This window comes from Spermophilus citellus (genome assembly GCF_964194105.1).
Source record: "Spermophilus citellus genome assembly, chromosome: 1".
Lineage (NCBI taxonomy): Eukaryota > Metazoa > Chordata > Mammalia > Rodentia > Sciuridae > Spermophilus > Spermophilus citellus.
This window is the reverse complement of record NC_138182.1, coordinates 166,647,915-166,667,746: the sequence shown is the minus strand read 5'-3', so window position 1 is coordinate 166,667,746 and position 19,832 is coordinate 166,647,915. Positions and strand designations below refer to the sequence as shown.

The 19,832-nt window shown below is 34.5% G+C and overlaps 1 pseudogene across 1 annotated transcript; it reads left to right on the top strand.

The window, feature by feature from the left end:
- The first annotated feature begins 860 nt into the window (after positions 1–860).
- Positions 861–1,195, top strand: LOC308653128 (non-histone chromosomal protein HMG-17-like; annotated as a pseudogene). Its single transcript has one exon. The product of its transcript is annotated as a non-histone chromosomal protein HMG-17-like (transcript).
- Positions 1,196–19,832: the final 18,637 nt, after the last annotated feature.

The window sequence follows — 19,832 nt, the reverse complement described above, 5'->3', positions numbered from 1 at the left end:
TACAGTCTAGCTAAATAGATTAAGAAACAAGACCTGACAATATGTTGTCTGCAAGAAATTCACCTCAATACTAAAGAACATGCACGGAATAGAAAATGATATCCCAAGAAAATGGAATATGAAACCAAGCAACAGTAGTGAATAATATATATGACAAAATTTAAGATAAAAACTTCAAGAATAAGGTCACTATGTAATGACCAAGGGATCAAATTATTGAAACGATGCAGTTTATAAACCTATATGTGCATAACACCACAGTATCCAATTTTATAAAGTATTATTAGACCTATAGGAAGAGATAGGTTCCATTAAAACAATAGTGAGGAATTTTAGTAGCCCACTCTCACCAATGGATAAATTATCTAGATGATAAATCAATAAAGAAACATCAGAGTTAAACTATACTACAGATCAAATAAACTTAACAGCCATTTATAGAATGTTCCATCCAACAGCTGCATTCGTTTCAGCATCAGTACATAGGAACTTTCTCTAGAATACACAATATCTTAGGCACAAAACAATCTTAACAAATTCAAAAGCAAAGTCATGCCCTGTTTCTTTTCTGATTGCAGGGGAATGAAACTAGACATCAACAGCAAGAGAAACTTTAGAAATTGTACAAATATATGGAGACTGAACAATGTATTTTGATTAAACTAAGTTGTTGAGGACGTTAGAAGGGAAATATAAAAATCCCTTGAAATGAATGAAAATGGGGATACCAAAACCTGTGGATACAGCAAAAGCACCACTAAGACGGAGATTTATAGTGATGAGTGTCTACATCAAAAAATAGAAACCTTTCAGGGCAGTGTGAAGAAGAGGCTGAGAAAGACCCCTGGACTGGCCAAAGTATGCGGCTGCATCCCCGTGTCCAGTGCTTCCTGCCCACCACTGTCGCCACCATGCCCAAGAGAAAGGCTGATGGGGATGCTAAAGGAGATGAAGCCAAGGTGAAGGACGAACCACAGAGAAGATCCGACAGGCTGTCTGCTAAACCTGCTCCTCCAAAGCCAGAGCCCAAGCCTAAAAAGGCCCCTGCAAAGAAGGGAGAGTAGGTACCCAAAGGGAAAAAGGGAAAAGCTGAGGTTGTCAAGAATGGGAATAACCCTGCAGAAAATGGAGATGCCAAACAGACCAGGCACAGAAAGCTGAGGATGCTCGAGATGCCAAGTGTGAGGATTTTTAATAACTGTACTTCTGATGACTGTATGGTTTGAAATGCTATATTTTATCAAGTTTTATTTAAAAATGCAAAATTTTATTACTTTTCTTTAAAGCTATTTTGTTGGCACACAGAACACTTCATTGTTGTTTTGTGGGGAAGGAGCATTCATAACTAGTAGAATTTCTCCAAAGCTGGATTGCTGTGGGGGAAAACACTATTTATTCATTGCTAGCTATGAGAGACTTCCCCTTGGTTCCCAAGAGGAGGGATTCCCTGATGTTGGCACACACAGCCACTTTGGCACACATAGCCACTTTGGCACAAATACCCGGTGGTACAGAAAAACTCAAATTCATCTTTACTCAAATTCATCTTTATCATCATCTCCTCCTCCTCCTCCTCCTCCTCCTCCTCCTCCTCCTCCTCTTCCTCCCTCCCTCCCTCTCTCTCTCTCTCTCTCTCTCTCTCTCTCTCTCTCCCATGGACATAAATTTAATTCCCCTAAACTCAGACTGTTGGGACCTGATTCCCAACAATTGGTTTTATCGGTGTGGGGGGCACTGGACTTTGCAGTGACAACATTGAGAATAGTATCCCTCAGATGAGCAGAAATCCACAATTTCTAGATTGTGGATCTACAGATTGATAAATTTCGCCATTTTTATCTCGTTTCTTGAAAGTCAGGATTGGTTCATGAAAAGTTATTAAACAACATGCTAAATGTAAAATGTCAACCCTCACTGTAAACTTTCCCTATTCAGAGAATCAAATGAAGACTTCATTGGGTTTTACAGTGGATTTCTGATTTTGGTAGTACATCCAAGAAGGGGGTTTGAAAGTTGTTGTATACTGTTAATGATTGTCTGCCCATAACTTGCCTGAAATACCATAATTGCTTATGAAAAGTATCTTTTAATAAAACAGGATACAATTTGGCTTCAGAAAAAATTTTCGAATAAAAACAGAGTAATTTATACCCAGAATATGTAAAGTATTCAAAATTTTAGCAACAAAAGAGTAAGTAATCCAATTAAAAATGAACAAATGATTTGAATATATAATTTTGAAAAGTAGGAGAAATAAAAATGGCTAGAAATACAAGGAAAATGCTATCATTAGCCATCACACATGTATGTGTGTGTGTGTGTGTGTGTGTGTGTGTGTGTGTGAGAGAGAGAGAGAGAGAGAGAGAGAGAGAGAGAGAGAAAGAAGAAGAAGAAGAAGAAGAAGAAGGAGGAGGAGGAGGAGGAGGAGGAGGAGGAGGAGGAGGAGGAGAAGGAGAAGAAGAAAGAGAGAGAGAGAGAGAGATTTGCATTTTTGGAGGGGGTTGGTATTGGGGATTGAACCCAGGGGAGCTTAAGCACTGAGCCACATCCCAGCACATCTTATTTATTTATTTATTTAAAATTTTGAAACAGGGTCTCATTAAATTACTTGGGTTCTAAGTTACTGAGGTTTGCCTGAAATCTGTGACCATCCTACCTCAGTTTCCCGAGTCCCTGAAATTGCATGTGTTTGCTGCCATATTCAGCTCACATAGCTATTTTTAAAGAAAAAAAAGTAGCATATTATGATAAGGATGTGGGGAAAAAGGAACACTTATACACTGTTGGTGGAAAGGTAAATTATTACAGCCACTAAGGAAAACAGCATAGCAGTTCCTCAAAAAACTAAAAATAGAAACACTACGCTCCAGTGATAACCTTCCTGGGTGTGCAATGAAAATGAATGAAGGACTGAGAAGTCGTCATCATCATAAAGCCAGAGTAGACAAGGCTCTTATATGGGAATGTAAATCTTTAACATCCTCAGTTATCAGAGATGTAAACACAACATTTAAGTTTTAATGTTACAGATGTCCGTTCGCATAAGATGTAGTTAAGCTACTTAATGTCATCTGATCTTGTAAAATCTTTCTACTAGTATGACCTCTGTGTCTAGTAGAGATCCCTTTATTTCTGTTACTTAGGAGTAGATAATCATGTTAGAAAATATTAATCCTACCTGTGTAGGAGGTTAGGAAGCTCTGTAGGCATTAAATTGACTAAAACTTCTGACTTGGCAGTTCCACTTGATAGTTATTAGGAATTCCTTCCTAAGAATCTCTTTTTTGTAGCCACCGGTCTTATTTATTTTGGGAGGCTAACACAAGTGTATCTCTAAAGTTACATTTAACTTTTATTTCCTTTTTTTTAATGCCCAGGAATGGCTGTGTTTTGGTTTAACTGTTTTTACTAGGTATTTAAGATCAAGCTGGTTAAAATTGACTTTGTGCCTATCTGCTGTTAAGAGACAGCTGAGTTCTCATGGGAGTCACTCTTAGGGAACTTGAGAGCAGCTTCTTATCTGTGCTATGATGGGTGGGGGTCTCCTGGCCATGTGGCTTCCTTGAAAGTATCAGGGATATCTTCCCTTTCCCATGACTCTCCTCTTCATAGCAAGTGCATGAGTGACTTTCTGGTTCTCCAGTGGTGTCATTAATCTCCCTGATTGGGAGGTTATGTGGCCCAGAATTGAAAAAAAAAAAAAATTAAAGAAAAGAAAAAAGGAATTAAGTCAACATATAAAAGAGACAAGTGCATGTTCATATTTATGTGGCACTATTCTAATAGCTAAGATATGGATTCAGTCTAGGTGATCATCAAAATATGAAAGGATAAAGAAAATAGGTCATATTTGCAAAATTAAGTATTATTCACCCACAAAGAAGAATAAAATTCCATCATTTGGAGTAAAATGGATGGAATTGCAGGATATGGTATTAGGTGAAACAAGACAGACACAGAAAAACAAGTACTGTATATACACTTACATGTGGAAATGAAAGACAGAAAGAAAGATCTGAAAATAGAAAATGGATTACTAGAGACTGTGAAGGGATGGAAAGCATGACAAGGGCATAAAAATAAAAGCATTGAACCTACAGATGAATACAGGGATATGAAATATTTAAATATATTGATTTTGAATCTGAAAACAAGGTATATCTCTTCAAATAGTTATAATGTAATTATTTTTTGCCAAAATGTTTAGTGTTCAGTATAGAGATCTTGCATATTTTTTATTACATTTCTAAATATTTTACGTTTTGATGTTAAGTTTTTTTTTCTTATTTCTGTTTTTGTTTGGTTTGGTTTTTGTGATGCTGGAATACTTTTATGTTAAATGGATTCTGAAATTTTATTTTTCAAGTTATTGCTGCAAATATACAGAAATACATTTTTATATGAAACTTGTATCTTGAAAGCCTGCTAAAAATTAAAAATAAAAGAGTAAAATATATTTCAGTTTTTTTTAAAGTTTTAAGCATACTCTTGAGCTATGCACTCATATTTGTTGATGTGCAGCTTGCTTTCTCTGGTGGGATTGTCTGTAACAAGAGTTTCACCCAGTACCCTGGAGGCCCAGTTGTCTTGTGATTGTCCCTTCTTGACTTCCTGCTCTATAGAGTCAACTGACTTTCTCATAATCATGTAAACAAATTCCCTGTAATTTCTCTGGTAGATAAACTGATACAAAGAATGAGATAGATAAATTATTGAATATAACTACATCTATGTGACTAGATCAATGTATTATGTTGAATACTTTTTTTGCCTTGACAATGTATTCCTAAGGGGTCTGGAAAATGCTTCTTCCTTTTTCTCCACCAGGTTTACAACTTATCTGTTCATGGTAAGCATTTTCTTCCTAACAATAAAAAGGCCCAGGCTTAATTTGTTTTAGCAGTCCAGTTAATGAAATCCTAACGGAGAAAATAAGCAAGAGAAGACATCCGAATAAAATAGACTAAAGAACAAACACAGGTACAAGCTAACAGGCACAAATCCAAATTTTATTAGCTTAAATTTCCACCCTTAAGTGCAAGTTCTGGTCTTTGCTCATCACATCACTCTTCTTGGGCAGGTATGGGCAGTGGAAAATGAGGGCTTATCTTTTCCATGCAGTTTGAAGTATGCCATTAATACAAAGGAAGGATCTATGACTTGTGATACCTACATTCTATAAGAAATAGAAAATGACTAGAATGACTAGAAATGATGAAATGACCCAAGAATAGTTTCTAAAAATGTCAAGATTATTCCAATGCCTCATCAATGGCAGCACACTAGGATGGGTATCTACTATTCCTTTGCCTAAAAAGTTTTCCAGTCTATTTCTAGCATGGGCTAAGGAGATAAAAAGAAAGTGTTTAAACCAAAAGAGTTACATATTTGTGGCTATAAAGTAATTTGGAGTTATTTTCGCTTTTTATTGGTTAATATTAACTATGGATAATATTATAATTAATTTTTGCATATTTTTTAAAAGTTTTTTTTAAGATGTTGATGAACCTTTGTTTTATTCATTTATTTATATGCAGTGCTAAGAATCAAACCCAGTGCCTTACACATGCTAGGGAAGTGGTCTACCACTGAGCTACAAACCCAGCCCCATTTTTGCATAATTATGAATACATGAATTATAATTTGTCCCAATTCATTCCATAATATTTACCCTTACCCACCTCCTGCTTCCTCCCTTGTTCCCTTTTCTCTACTGATAATTATGCTATTTACTTACATTTTATTTTAATTAGTGTCTATGGATATACTTGATCGTGAGATTCATTGTAATATTTACATATGTGTACATAGGAAAGTTAGGTCAGATTCATTCCACTGTTTACCCCTTTTCCCATCTCTCCTCTCTCACTGTCCATTCCTTCTACTCCTCTGATCTTTATTTTATTTTATGAAATACACCACCCCCATCTCTTCTCTTCCCTCCCTCTCCTCCTCCTCCTCCTCCTCCCTCTCCTCCTCCTCCTCCTCCTCCTCCTCCTCCTCCTCCTCCTCCTCCTCTTCTTCTTCTTCTTCTTCTTCTTCTTCTTCTTCTTCTTCTTCTTCTTCTCTCTCCCTCCCATCCCCTCCCCTCCCCTCCCCTCTCCTCTTTTTATTTTAGACTAGCTTTATCATATCATAGAAAACATTTGACATAAAAAGGAATTTCTAATTATTACAATCCCTGTGCCAATTGGAGGCACTGCTGGCTTCCTAGTGTGAACAGTACTTTTAATCTTTTTTGGTCATAGATTACATCAGGGCCACAGCTACTCACCCCTAGGGGCCTGGTCACCAGGAATACCTGATGAGAAAATGGGAGTAATGTACTTGGATCCACAGTAGGCCTCCGTCATCATTCCTAAAACAGTGACCCATTGCTGGTAAGCTTGAAGGTTTTTTTAAATTTTCTTTCCACTATCTGTACTATACCTAGTTTATTCAAAGTTGCAAATTCAATTGGATTATAACATTTAAATGTAATGGACTGAAATTCTATTTTAGGTTACTATATTTATGTTTTAAATTATCTATTTAAAGTCCTCTGATGTATAATTAATTGGCTAAATTTATATGCTCAAATTATAATATAAGTATTTATAGAATATTCTCTCTTGCATTCTTAATTTATTATATTAATCATGTCTGGAACACATTAAACAGTTTTCAGAGGGGAATGTTCTGAAAAATATGTGACAAATTGTCTAGGTAAGAATGCGGTTTTGTGTAAACAATCAAGAATAAAAAGTACTGAATCTTCACCTAGAAAAGTATTGTGCAATCTTCAACTTATGGGAGTCAGGATCATGTGTGTGGAGGAGCTAACAATGTCAACTTTAAGAGTATAATAAGGTACAATATAAGGACTATTAGATTATTAACAAGGTGGACTATAGGAGCCATTGCCAAGCTAAAGAACGAGTGTTCAGCCTAGAAGAGGATGGCTTACTGATGCTCTCTAAATGATGAGTGGTCTCTGCAGAGGGTGGTAACCTGCTGTTTTCTGTCTTTTCTGAAGACAAGACAAAAGGAAATAGATTTTCCTTTGTGTTACTCAGTGACTTAGACTTAAAACAAATACAGCTCCCTTGGTAGTGAGTACTGTTAATCATTGAAATAATTCAGGCTATAGACTATTTTCTGCAATATTAAAAGTAAATGGCTTTGGTTTAAACTGGACAAAAAGTAATGAAATTTTATCTCTGATGGCTCTTATAAAGATTCGTTAATAAAAGGGAAAAAAAAGCTTAAGAAACTTACAAAGATATATATATATATATATATATATATATATATATATATATATATATATATATCTTCAAAATAACTTTGGTAAATTGAACCTCAATAACAAGTAACTGAAAAGTATCTCAGGGTTCTCAGGGGATATTTCTTTTCAACCCATTTTAAAAATGAATGCAGCTGAAATTTATGAAGACATGATTTGCTACAGATACAGTTTTGGAAATCTCTAAAACACTATTCTAAGTTAAATGATATAATTATAAATATGTAAACAAATGTCACTTATTATGGAAAGCATCCATATTTCTATATACATTTTAAAGGTATTTTTGCAATTTAAATTTGGCAGGTTGTTGCAACTAGAATAAATGCTGTTAAAAATCAAATAATTACAGGGTTTTTAAAATAAAACATGATTCTTGTCCTTAAGAATTCAACATTCAAGAGCAAACCAGATTAGCAAATACTTAATGGCATCCTGATGTTTAATCAAAACAACAGAAACAAACAAACAAAAAACTAATTCGAAAAAGGAACTAGTAGTTGTAGGTATGTAGAAGATGTAGTTATTGACTAGTAGGGAAGATAATATTTGAGAAGGGTTTTAAAGAATGAAGAAGATTTTTTCAAATGAAGAAGAGTTGATGGGTTATGCAGAGCAAACCTCAAAGTCATGCAAGAGCAAGTGAGGATTGCATTGCAGAAACCAGGAAGAGCTTGGTGTGCCTGTAGGGTGAAGTGACCAAATGCAAGGGGCAGTGCAAACTAAATTGCCCAGATGTCACTTCAGGTGTTTGCACTTTAAACTGCCTTGAAAATTCATGTGGAAAATATGTCATTGACCTCGACCTCAGGCTTCTAACTTGGAAGGTGATTTTAATGCAGACTTTGTAAGGACCAGAGTGGAGAACCACGGCACAAGGCAATGAGAAATTCACTAAGGTGTCTTTATGTCCTGAGCAACCTAGGAAACCTGCATGGGATGTTTTTGTGAGAAAGTCCAGTTGCATCCATTCTTTTGCTCTGTAAATGGCTTTACAAAGTACTAAAGAACATAATGCCAACTGTTCTGCTAGATTAGCTAAGAAAACAGTCATCTACAAAAAATCTCCCAAGTGTACACTCATTGCACAGTGCATTGGAAAATGGCTAGACATATTTTCAGTCCCAAAGAAACAGAAGATGTTCTTGAGCAGATAAAGTGGAGTTGATTAATCTACGTGCACAGCTGCCTTCCAGACTGACTGTCATCCGCTTGATGGGATGGAGCAGCCTGACATTCCAAACATGCACATTTCACAGCAAAAATGTGATTCTTACCAATACAAGGGATAGGGAGTTGGTGAGGAGGGCAGTGAGAGATGTTTATGATCCTGTTGTCACTGGTAAAAACCCCATGCCCAGAGCTAGTTCTGAGTGGCAAACCTCTTCAGAAAGAATACCTGAGTTATATGGCTTCCAGCTAGTCAAACATATTTGATTCCTTAATTTTCAAATAATATTTGTTTTAACTTTTAAAAAGTGATGTAGAAAATTATTACGGATAATGTGAATGTCTTTATAGTGCATATGTGACAAAAGAAACTAAAGGCTACACATTTTAAGAGTTAATTCAACTTTATACATTTGGAAAACAATAACTTTTAGGATTGTAAATCGCTAACCTGCACTATTTGAAGAAAAACATGTACAAATGAAAGACTAGAAATAGATAATTATAGGATAGGCTTGAAGAGAGAAATACCCAAGTATTTTATCACAGGAACCAGACCTAATTGATACAAATGATGTCATAAAAATAAAATACTTGTAAAACCTTAGTTGGAATTTTTAAAAATTAAAACTCTTATAAATCAGCAAATATAAGAGGAAACAGAAGCCAGTTTAGCCAGTTTCTTTGTATTAACACCATAGGGAAACCACCTTGAGGGAACATTCTTGGATGTCTGGACTGAATTATAGTTGCAAAATTTCCAACTTTTCATTACAGTTTTTTTTTAATTCAAGAATTAGAAATTCCTAGCGTATCATGAATTTATACCTATATGAAAAGAAAATTATACATTAAATATCTAATTCTAAATAGTGTAGTATAAACATTCTACAATTCTAATACTTATTTTGAGCAAAATATGGAAATAGAAAAATAGGGACATAAGTACCAAATGGGACAAAATATATCATTTTAAAAATAATATTTTATATATACATTTTATATATTATTTTGGTTTTTGGTACATAATTTACAACATTCAGATGAAATATAAGAACAGATATACACTCACTTTCTCTCTCTCTCTCTCTCTCTCTTTCCCTCTCCCTCTCTCTCTCTTATTTTTGATTTCTGTGGTACTAGGGATTAAACTCAAGACCACTCTACCACTGAACCACATTCTCAGACCTGCCCTTTTTTTATTTTTCTTTTGATGCAGAATCTCAGTAAATTGCCCAGGCAGGCCTCAAAGTTGTAATTCTTATGCCTGGATCTCCCAAGTATCTGTACCTGGCTAACTCTTTTTGGCTTTCATACCATGGAATACTTACCTGTTATTCCAACCACAAAGTACACAGCCTTCAGTTATACTTGAATTCAGTGATGGTGTTTGTTGTTGAACACTTTCTGAATAATTATATCAATTCATTGGCTTTCAGGATTATGTGTAAAACTGATTCAGATGACATACATATTCATTCATCAGAGAACAGTTTATTTTCAATAGTATTATGTTAAATTAAATTTATCATCTTTTGATGATTAGTCATTGTATGATAAACTACTTTTTACAAATACGAAAGGCTCTAAAATGCTAATGACTGCATTTGAGAAACACAGGGCACAGCAGAAAATGAAATTCACCCACTTGAATTTTCAAGATCCTTTTTTATTTTTGATCTTTGTGTTAGTGCCGCAATGATTTATATTTATTTCCAAAATATTTATATTACTGTATATAAACAGGTTGTGCCATTAGTAAATTCTATTAGTACATGGTAAAGACCAGAGTATATCTTCCCCTTTAAAATGTCTATAATATTAAAGAGAATATGTAATTGAAAAAACATACTGATTCTTAGAGTTATGGGGTGGGAGTAAGTTCCACATAGGTAAATAAACTTCTTAAAAACTATGTCTGGTATCATTTAACCTAGCCCATTATCTAGTAAGTGTTTTTCCAAAGAATAATTAAGAAACAATTGGCTTGTAATTGCTAAATTTAGTAATCATGGATGTGGAATAGCAGAATCCCTTTGGCATTCAGGTCTATACAACCTGTTCATAGCAGGTTAAACATAGTTCAAAAGAACATTCTTTGAAAGAATTAAAATTATTCTGAATACAGATTCTAAGTTACTCAGATCTGCTGGTGCTCTTTTTCAATATGCATTTCTATGTCCATCACCTCCAACTGCAGTCTACAGCCTAATATTTTTAGCAAATGCCAACACGATTCTTTTATTGAACAAGGTTTACTCTGTTAGTAACAAAAACAGTATCACTCCTATGATCAAGATACAATTTTAAGTGAAATCTTCAGTTTCAGAACTAACTCTGTAGTTCCCATTGTCTAAGACAGAAGATAAGTGAATGAACTTTGGATTCTTATTGTGTAAATGGTATATAAAGCAGAGCAAATCAAAATGGTACAGCTATACAGATTTGTAACTAAAGTTCCCAATGTAACATCCATGTACATGTTCTTGTGCAATTTCCTTCTTGCCTGCCTCCACCCTGCTGAGGACCATCAACCTCCCAGGTAGAGGGGAGCAGCAGGCACACCACAAGGCCACCACCTCAACACTGAGACTGGTGGAGAAAACCTGCTCTGAGTTACTTTTTGTACTTAAACTGCAGACAGCTTATTCATTTCATTACAATGGAAAGGTGTCTCAGGCAGACCTAGTTCTTTATGAACTGGGTGAACTGTGATCTAAAAGTTTTCCCTTCATTTTCATCCCTAACTCAGCAGGTCTACAAAAATATGCTACACAAAACAAGCATTGTCAAGAACCAACATATCCCAAATAGTTTTCATGAGAGATTATCAACTGGAAACCATAAATCTGACTCACATTTCTCCAAGCTAATATAAATATTAAATACTTTAGGTAAATACTAAATAAATGATTTAGTATTGATGATGCCAGATTTATATAATTCACCTTTTACTGAGTGCTAAACACCTGTAGCATATGTATGTCTTTAGTTCCCTCTGTGAAGATATTAGAGATATATTTTTTATATAGAATTACATTGTGTTAGAAGTGAGTTTCTCTGACATTTTGCACTTTGTAATTCTGTGTATCCTCTTTTTCTGATGATTTTCTGATTGGATAAATCACTTCCAATACCAGTACCCTTTGATGAACACATCTTCATTACATCATTCCTCCCAGCTGGCCACTGTGGAAGCAGCAAAAGGTTTTTGTTGTTGTTGTTGTTTTGTTTTATTCCCTGATTTTATTTTATTTTTTTTTTTTGTGTGTGTGTGTGTGTATGTGAGAAGATGTACATTTTAGGGAGTATAATTACAAGCATCTCATAAAAATAAATAGAGATGTCTAATATGAACATAGATACCTGTATGAGCTCTTCACCCACAGCCTGTTCCTTCTGGAAATTATAGAAAAGCAATAAAGAGTTCTCTCACACATCCCATTTTCAGTGCAATAAGGAGAGACATATGGGAAGCATATAGTAAAAACTAACAAATTGTGGAAATCAGTGAGATTTGGCAGAAACTGTACAAGAGAGACAGGAGAGAAGCCCAGTGGCAGTGGTTTTTTTGAAAGCACTAGATAAATATTTCCTAAAGGTAAGGAGCTCCTTCAGTACTACACAAATTATATACTTTGAGTGCAGACTGGCAGAAGCAGTGTTCTAGACAAGGTTTAGGAAGAAAGAAAAAAAAATCAGTTACATATCAAAACCCTTACCAGGCCGAAAGAAAAAGAAAACATAAGCAAAGTCAACACATATAAGTATAAGTATGTTTGCAATGTATGTCTCATCTATATGTCTGACATATACCTCAAGGTTTCAGATTACTGCCTTACATAATAAATATTTATTGAATGAATACATGAGTCGAAGTGAAAATTTTGGCAAAGCACACACTCTGTAGAAATTAGAAATAGCTGTTACACATATTTAGAGATGCTCAACCACCAGTCATAATAAGATAAATTATTCTATTTTTCATCTATTAGATTGGCAAAATCCCAAATACTTGATAAAACTTCCTGTCGGCAAACCTGTGAGGAAACAGTTATCATACAGAGCTGATGGGCATGTAATTTGTATAAGATTTATGGAGAGCAATCTGGCAATAGTTTTCATAAGTACAAAGGCATATAACTTTTGACACAGCCATTTGAATTTGAGTAGTATCCAAGGGACTTGCTCATGTGCATAATGAAGTACATAGAAGGTTATTCAATGCAGCATTAATACTAGAAGTAAATTAATGGAAAAGTTAAATTCCCATTGATAGGAAACTAGGATTGGTCTTGTTAATTATAATTTATCTACTGAATAAAAATATGATATAGCTGTACAAAGAATGAGAAAAATTTTCTAAGATTGCCAGAATACATAGTTAATGAAAAAAGAGGGTAAGTCGACATAGCTTTCATATTATGCTAACCTTTGTGTTTTAAAAAAGGTAATGAAATCAAGCAAATTATATTGTTATATTGTGTCCATGTGCAAATATGCAACTATGAATTCCATCCACTATAATGCACCAATAAAAATAAAAAATAAAAGGAAGAAAATAAAAACACTTATTTTAGCTATTCGTCTATACTTATATTTTTATAAACATAAAGAATTGGAAGAAATCACAAAAATATAACAACAGTTGTTTTTGTTTGAAGGATGAAGGTGAGAATTAAAGAGATGAGAAAGAGGCATAGGAAAAAGATATGAACACACAGATTTTACTAGCTTGAAATTTTTAATTCTTTTTCAGAAAAAGAATTTCCTATTAAAAAGTTTAAATTTAAATTATGAAAGAGATGATGAAAGGAAAAACTATCAAGTAAAACAATACTGAAGTCCAGATTTATCACAAAATGATACTCTGATTTATAGCTATAAAATCTATCCTGTTAATTTATTAATCAACAAATGATTATTGAATTACTTCCATTATTCAAGATTCTGAAGATGCAAGTTGCTGATTCTTCTGGAGGTTCCATTTCAATGAGAAAGGAAAATGATGGATGAGTAAAAAGAAAAAAAAAGAATATCAGATGATACTGTTATTAATAATATATCATCTAAACAGTGATTTGGGAGCTGGTTTTGTAGAGTGGTCTAGAAAAGTCTCTGAAGATTGACATCAAAGGAAGTGACATTTGGACTATGATTTGAATGACAAAAAGGAGGCAGGCATGCATGTATTAAAAGAACAGACATACCATGCAGATACTAGCAGATGCAAAGGCTTAAATTGGGAATAAAATGCAGTTTAAAGGACAGAAGAACATGCCATATTAACATAGGAAAATGAAAAAGAACTAGGGTAACACGAACTATGAGGTAGGTATGAATCTGTCAGGTAGAGCCATCTAGAGCCTTGACTGTCAGGGCAAGATAATGCAATGGTTTTCTATATGGGATTAGAACCCACTGGGATATTTTATGCAGATGAAATGTGATCTGACTTGTATAAATAAAACGTTTGACTCTCCTATTTGGCTGTACATTTTAGGAGGTGAGAGTTGAAGCAAAGTTTCTAGTTTGTCATTTTTGTGGTCTTCTATGTAGATAATGGTGACATTTCAGCTAATTTGAATCTGGAAAAGAAAGGAGGTGCTATGAGCAGGATTTACTGATGATTGGAAGTGGGGTGAAAAGAAAAAAAAGAATCTAATGAGGCTAATGAACTGAGGATTGTGGCATAGAAACAGAATAGCTCTATTTTGAGAAGAAACAGATTTGAGGAATGAAACAAAATTACTCTTTTAGGCACCTGTGTCCAAGATGCTCAACCAAGTAATTGAAGAGTAGGAAGTTGGAGGCATTTGTGAAACTCAGGGAGAAGTAGGGTCAAGGCAAATGATTTAATAATTATTTGCTTATTGTTGTATTTAAGTGGGTGAGGGACAAATTAAATTGTCAATGAGTGAGAATAGATATACAAGAGATAATGAATAAAGAACCTTATCCTATGGGTATGGCAACTTCTAGAAGCAAATATTAAGAAAACAGGAAATGTGCATTCTTGTCAATTATTTTAAAAAAAGGAAATAACCATTTTTTAGGATACCATTATATTCTTCATTAGTGGGTAAAATAATTTTGCTTAAATAAAAACATCCAAAGCTTTAAGATTGTGGTAAAACTAAAATAACAGAGTTATTTGCTTTGAAATAATATGTAGTGAAAGACAACACCTTAGTAGAATTTGACTCAGTAGTTCTTTTAGAAATTGAAGAAAATCAATACAGCTCCATATGTAAAAGTGTTCAGATCAACTGTAGTGCATGTATACTGGATGGATATTTTAAAACCACTAAGAATTATCATCAAAATTATCATAAAACCCATGGAGATGTGCAATAGAATATTTTTAAAGAAAATTAAATTAATGACATTTGTATAGTTTCAGTTATGTCCTCTTCTCATGACCAGTTGATGAATTTGTGTTTACTGTCTACCTTTCCAGTTTTAAAATATAAAACCCTAGCATGTTTACTTTATACTGTTCCCAATATGCACCTCTGCCATTTTATCCAACTACCTGTTTTGTTGGCATGAAGTTTAGGGAGGTGACTATGAGCTAGGGAATAACATCACTATTGATGGATATTTATGTTGGGATAAGACTGATTCAGAAATAATGATGTGTAATACTAATAAAGATTCAGCAAATTAGAGATGGAGGGATAGTCAGAGATAAGCAGTAGAGTGGGGCTGGAATTGACAAAAGAGAAACAATCATAAGAGAAGTAGATACGTATGAAAAGTAGATACATTTGGGTTTGATTCCAAGGACCATGAAATTTGAAATATGCTTAAAATGGAAGAAAAAAGATATTTTAATGCACGTCCCAAAACACCATAATGACCTAGATAGATATAGACACCTTAGAGAAGATGAAGCCATATTTAAAGATAGGCAGTTTGTGTGACTAGGTAAATCATTCGGGTCTGATGGAGAAAATGGAGTTGGATTTAAGTCCAAGAAACAGCCCCCTGGGAGAATGGAATATTCATGTCTCCAAGGTCCTTTGGTACCCCGTCTCCCCAAAAGGCTGTTAATTAATCACATCCTGAGCAGTCAGGGAGTTGCTAATCAATGATCCCTGGGCTGCCATTCCCTTCCTGCCTAGCAGTCCACCTGGTCATCCCCTGGCCATTATACCAACATCCTCCAGTCACTATGCAGCAGTGGGAAAATAAACTAATAAGGGAGAAGAATTCAGGAAAACAAAGGCAACTTTAGACTTATAAAAGGGACAGGACTTCCTCATCCCCCGGATTCTGCCTTGAGGTCCTCTTCAGGAGAAGTCTGTTTTACTATCCTTTAATAAAGCTTCTTATTTCTACTCTATGCTTGCCCTGAAATGCTTCTCTGGTGTCATACTTCAACATTGGAGGAAGCAGGACTCCTTGCGCTAACCAGCAGTATCAAAGATATATTAAGCTGATGTTTTTTTGAGGTTGGTTTTAATAGACAAAACTAAGAAAATATTTTTTTTCCACGCAAAGTCCTTTTGATTATTTCAAGAAATCTTAAGACTTTTTTTTTCCTTTTCTTCCTTTTTCTTCCCATTTCTCTGACTTAACCTATGACTTCAGGTTATTTATATTTATAAATATCTAAGCAAATTTATATATATAACATTAATGGTTGTGAAATGAGAATTTTATACTAATTTCCTAGAAACCAACACTTAGAAAACAATCCATATTCTGAAGAAAACTGGTCCTTAATGGAAAAATCTAAGATACCATAGTGAGCAAGCTGAAGGAAATATTTCACTTCAAGGGCTTTTTCAAAACATTTCTCAAAACAGCACAAAAAAATGGCCTGGGCTCAGAAGTCATTTTCTCCAGGACTAGAGACAGTTCTGTACAGTAATTTAAGCACCCAAGGAAGCACAATGACATTATCTAAACAACAGAGGAAGGACTAAGCATTCCAGTCCCCCAGGTAGATCCTGAAAAGCATTAGCATGAGCATTGAGTATCTATTATAATTGCCTAACAAATAAGGAACGGAATGCATATATTCAATATCTTAGCTTATTATTAGGTGTTTTTATCACTTAATATGTTAAATGTAATAAAATGTTATTACACTACTTTTAAAAAACATGAATTATGAATTTTCACTTTATTTTCTATGAAGAAAGGGCATGTCAGGGCTGCAGCCATGATGTTGCAATGGCTTTTTTGTCGTATCCAAGTTTCTCCAGAAATTAAAGCTTGAGGCAAAGGTTTATGTGCTACTACTATTTTAGGAAATGCAATCACAAAGAACTGACCTGAGGAAAAGGCAGAGTACAAAAAGAGTAAACCAAGAATGCACTGTTGAATTGGTGGCTGCTGATTGCTTGATCTCACAGAACTCTAAGAAACAATGTAGAATGCATATCAAAACTGTGTACATCCTCTAGTTCCTATCTCTGTACCTGTCAAAGATTATTAGTCTTTCAGGAAGTTTGGAATTACCTATACTTCCAGATTGCATTGAATCTCATTTTATTTTGTATCTTTGGCATCCAAAGAGTAATCCTATGGTGGAGGCAAGAATTACAGGGCACAGACACAGGACAGGGCACTGTCAGCTTGTACCTACTGCAATCCACGCAGAGGAGGTAGCTACAGAAGTGCCTGGAGCAAGGAATAGTAAGGCCAAAAGCATGAGAGAAGCCCTGAGAAGAGGGGTTCCCAAATTGTTGCAGGCATCAGAAGTAACTGAAGGGCTTGTTATAGCACCTACAGCTGGTTGCCATCTTCAGAGTTTCTGATTCAGTAGGTCTGGAGTGGAAGCAATACCATGCATTTCTAACAAGGTGCTCTGATGCTATAGGCCCCAGGCCACCCCTTGAGAAAAACTGCATGAGTCTGCAGTCCATCGGTCTTTCTAGATCAGCTGGTGCCTACTTGTCAATGTCTTGCACTTTCTTCTGTGTGTGATCTATTTTCTCCAGGCCACAGACTACACTCTCCTTTAGTGGACTATGCTGAAAGTAGATCTAATTACCCCCACAGAGGCACAGAAGATCATGATGGAGAATAAATGCCATCTTCTAACTATGTGCATCAGGTGGGGACTTTGTGCAGATACAGACCACAGAACAGTAAGGTGTTCATTTCCAGAAATGGGACAGAGCTGCTTCTGCCAGCCCAGGTAGTCCCATGAGATCTAGAGGACCACTCTTCTTCTCTCTTGACTCTTGGACCAAAACTTTCTTTTCTATGCTTTTCTAGTTTTCCCATTCCACTCTGCAGGAGAATATGTTTTATGAGAAAATGGGAAGAAAAAGGTGAATCTAAAATGAAATCATTTTTAAAGTTTACTTTTAGTTTACTAAACTCCATAAAAATTGTTCAGTATCCATAATTTAGACATTAAAAACAGTAGGGAAATATTTTATGAATGTGATGATTGAGCAACAAATATATCAAGAATCAAGATAACTTGGTATAAAACATGGGAACTCACAATATAAATAAAGGGTAAAAGACAATGGATAGAAACATAGTTCTTTGCATCTTATAAAGATTGTGATAATTTTTTAAATTTACATCAAAACAATTCAGATAAGTATCTCCAAAATAATAAAATTTCATTCATTTTGGAACATGCCTATTGAATAAAAAATGAGGCTCATAGTTAGCAAGAAATATCAAGAGGCATATCCTATTACAGCTGTTTTACAAATAATCGCTCTTCCTGACCTTGTAGCTATAGAGAAGCCCTTCCTTGTGGCTCACAAGGGTGCTTCTGTTTAATTGAATTAATAATTTAATAATAGAAACTATTAGAGGATTTGTGAAGTCAAAAGTAAGGGATGAAAAGATTCTACAGAAAGGAGAACATTTGGACAATTTCCATTCTGTCATTCAATATTTATTGAATACCTGTCTTACACTAAAATGGCTGCTAAGTACAGCAAAGTGCAAAGATGATAAAAAATACTTTTGCCCTCTAAAAGTTCATGGTCTACTATGTAAAATGATGGATAAGCAAATCATTACAAGAATTTGCGACAAGGCGAATTTTTTAAAATTTAGGATAAGTTTGATAGAATTCTTTTAAGAAATGTATTTTCTAAACTATGTAAGCCAGAATGTTTGTTTCTGGAGTAAGTACACCCTAAATATATAATAAATTTAATGTTCAAAGAAAATTTAAAAATGTACTTAGTTTAACGCATTACACAAAACACCTACTTATATAACTTTATTTTAACATTTTTCCCATGATTAACCCTGAACTTATAATAGTAAGAATATCTCTTTCTCCTTTTTTATGCTTGACTAGATGTCTTTCCTTACCTCATCCCTAATGCCAATTTAAGACTCAGTAACAACATCATCTCAATTAATATTCTCCTTGTTAAATACATACTAAAATTACTTTGATAGGTATGCCAGCGTTTCTATTTAATTTACAATATGTTTTTCCTCTAGGAAAGATGCATTTTTTGTGTTCAAAAAGCAACTTAGAAATAGTTTGGGTTAGGAAAAAAACATTGATATGTAGACACTTACTTGAGTAGTCAGCTAAAAGGCATGGAATCCAACCATCTTAGTGCCAGCATGCCCAAGTTTAGTTTGCGTATCCTTTGAGACTGAGTGAGGAGAGGGGGGAGGCAATCACTGGCTTTATTCCTTGGGATGCCTTGGTAGGTAATGCCAAAATGTCAGCTTTACCTTTTGTTGATTAGTTCATAGCATAATCTTTTTTTATAAAGGTCTACCTAAAGTAATGAAATGATATTTGATTTTATACTGAGAGCACACCACTGTGTAAATAATTAGGAAAGAACGTGAAAATGTTTAGAGCAATGTAAGGGTCATGAGAAACATAAAGCTACTAAAAGAAAATGTGGATGCATTACATTTACTATTTTCAAATTGGAATTATCAAGTATTGTAAGTCCTGAGTAATTGGGACTGGAACCTTTTTGCTATTAAAAACATTTTTAGATTTCCACCAAGACTCATCCATTTTTCCTCTCAGCATTTTAGAAATCAAATCTAATTTCTCAGCCGGCTGCCTCCACCTTTTTCTATTTTCATTTTACTTTCAGTCTCCTCACAGTCACCCTGAGACATCTTTTACTGATGTCACATCTACCATTCCTTGCTTAGGCATGTGTTTCTAAACCTTCTTTGGCTTGATATTATATTCTATTACTCTTTCTAAATGACCTTTTGCTTTTCTAAACATATGAAAATAAATAAAACACTAATTTTAAAAAGTAGTTTTCTGGAAATTCCATTACTTTTTCTTGCTTTCATCAATTATTCACCTTTTATCCAGAGCTGGAAAGTACTTCTGTATCCAGAAGATATTTTAATTTCAGAGGAAATAAATGCTTCCATTTCTTCACCTTGAACTTGT